Below are 2,728 nucleotides of genomic sequence, written 5' to 3'. Positions count from 1 at the left end.
AGCGCTAGCTGATACGTTTTGACAATCAGACCTGAAAAGAGATATTTTGAAAACTTGAAAAATGTTAATATTCAGACCATAAAACTGAAATTTTTACAGAGCACTTTTTAAAAGTCAATTTGTAAATCATACAAAATAATGAAAGTTTGATTTCCGAGATGAAATATGTTTTGTATATTGTCTTCCAAATTTGATATTTAAGCCCATATTGAACAAGATATGTAAATCACCTAGGCAATGCGAGCGCAAAGCGCGAGCGAAAATTTTATATAGTGACAAGAAAGATTCCTTTTTTCCAACCTCATCTTATTTTATTCATTCGTCTTTCTCCTCTTCTTTTTTCTCCTCTCTTTTCCCTCCCCTTTTCTCTTTCCTTTTTTCTTTTTTTTGCTCCGCCAATAGGGGGGAGGAGGGCATTGTGCTTGAGGAGTTTCCAAGGTGGTTTCTTCGTTGAAAAGATGAGGATTTTATGACAAGAGCATGCCACTTAAAATTTTAGTTTTAATTTATTCTTTGATTTGGTTTTCCCCTCTTCTTTAAATTCAGTGTATTTCCTTTTTCTGGAGGATATGATTTTCTAAGGCCTGTGAATGTGTGCCTCTCTACAAAACGTACAGCATGGATAAAAAATATTTCTGTGGGCGATGAAAGGGATGAATTTACTATTTCATATATGCTCTCGTATTTTCAATTTGTATATGATAATAATTGTATGATTATCATTATTGTTTATTGCTTACCGGATATATCTATTTCCTCTGTATGGTCATATTGCCTACATAATTATATTATATTCCCTTGTATTGATTTGCATGGTTATTATTTCATATTTGTGTAATACGTTGAGTCGAAATGAAATAAAGGAAACTTGGAACTTGAAACCTGAACATTTCATTTGTGATTCATGTCAATAATTATCTATGGAAAATATAAGTTAAATGCAACATATCAAAACCTGAATTTATCTTTTGTATATCCTCTTTACTAACACTAGTCCCATTCATTACTATATTACATGAATGTGTTTGCCTTAAAACAGCTATGATATGGAAGATATGAAATTAATGTGTCTCCCAGGATAGTTTGGGCAATTTCACATTAAAAAAATAGTTTGATCGGTTGCCCGATTTCTTATTGTTGTATTGTTTTAAGACCTTTTTTTAACAAGTAGGGGCTGAAAATTTCAGGATATAATCTCATGAAAAATAAATGACCGTTATAAAAAAGCCTTTCAATAAAGTTATTCATTTCAATTCAATTCATTTCCACCGATGCTATTGATTAAATTAACTGAAATTGAACTTATGAGTCATTTGGTAATTTGCATTTTTGAATTAATTAGTTGTAGCGCCCTCTCTTTTTCCAATCAGAAAGCTTCAGATGAATACTGTTTCATGAAATATCAGTGAAATTTCATGTATGAGTAGTGTTTTAATGCCAAAAAAAGAAAAGAACTCTTTATTTTTTGCCGAGAGCACAGAAGGAATAAAGGGTAAGAAGTAAGAAGGAAGACCGGAAGAAGAGGGGGTAGAGAGCGAGGGGAGGGGACGTGTGTGTGCGTGTTATTATAAAAAAAGTGATCTCTATAAAAAAGACAGGGTGTGCGTGTATGTGCGTGTGTTTTGTTACAGATGGTGATAGATGGAATGTGTGTGTGTGTGGTTATAGGACTTGAAAGGTTTGTTTCAAGTTGGTTACACGCAAGGAGAAATAGAGGGTGCTTTGCGCATGTGAAAGAAAGTGACTGGTTTAAAGAGCGAGTGTGTGGGGGGGGGTGTAGGGTGGGTACAAAATAGGTGGGGGAGTGGGTTAAGAGAAGGGAGAAAAGGGTGAATTGGAGTAAGATGTAGTGGCAGATAAATTTGAATGATTGAGTAGGTGGGCAGAAAAGCAAGGGTGTATGTGGCTGGGGTTAGGGGTGTGAGTTTAGAGGAGGGAGGGGGAGGGGACAATCGAGGAGTGTGTTTGAGTGGAATGCAAAAAATATATATTTCATTTTTCATGATGGGGATTAGCGGAGGGAAATAGAAAGAGTGGCAAAGGGAGAGATGGGATGGTAGACTAGAAAAGAGGAGCAATCCGTTTTGAATGATATAGGAGAATGACATGTAATCCGTGTCAAATAGGTTACTGTGGATCTTGAAAATTCTTTGATAATTACGCTAAGAAACGACCTTCACGGAGTAGAACGAAGTATTCTTCTTCGTTGTGCAATAACAAGTACGTTCTTCAGAAGTTTCTCGTGACAAAAAAAACTAATACAAACTAGTCTCGAGCAGGAGCCATTTCAAAAAATAATTGGAAGAAGAATAAAAAAAGATCGAAATAATTTCAACATCTAACAATAGCTATGCACGATTTCCTTTCGAGACCTCTCATATAATGACTTTGCCTTTGCAAGCTATGATAAATCCATGGGTCATACATGTTGGGTCAGAAAACGAGACTGCGAGCAACGACTACTCCACAGCCAAATCGCTCAGATAGCGACAGCTCGCTTATTGGTGTAAAAGTTCGGTCTAATTTGCATACAACGGCATCAGACCTCCAATTAGACGGGGCTGAATGAACTGGATCCTCATTACCTATTCAAGGTGCGTTGACCGCAGCGAATCGGGAAGCCTTGATATACTTATCAGCTGGTCCTCTACGAGCATGCGCACTACCATCACATGGACATCGCAAAACCAGAGAACAAAATTGTATATAAAGAGGGATTCCTCGAGCA

This window comes from Lytechinus variegatus, chromosome 11, assembly GCF_018143015.1.
Source record: "Lytechinus variegatus isolate NC3 chromosome 11, Lvar_3.0, whole genome shotgun sequence".
NCBI classification, from domain to species: Eukaryota; Metazoa; Echinodermata; class Echinoidea; order Temnopleuroida; family Toxopneustidae; genus Lytechinus; species Lytechinus variegatus.
The sequence above is the reverse complement of the archived record's forward strand: the minus strand, read 5'-3'. Positions refer to the sequence as shown.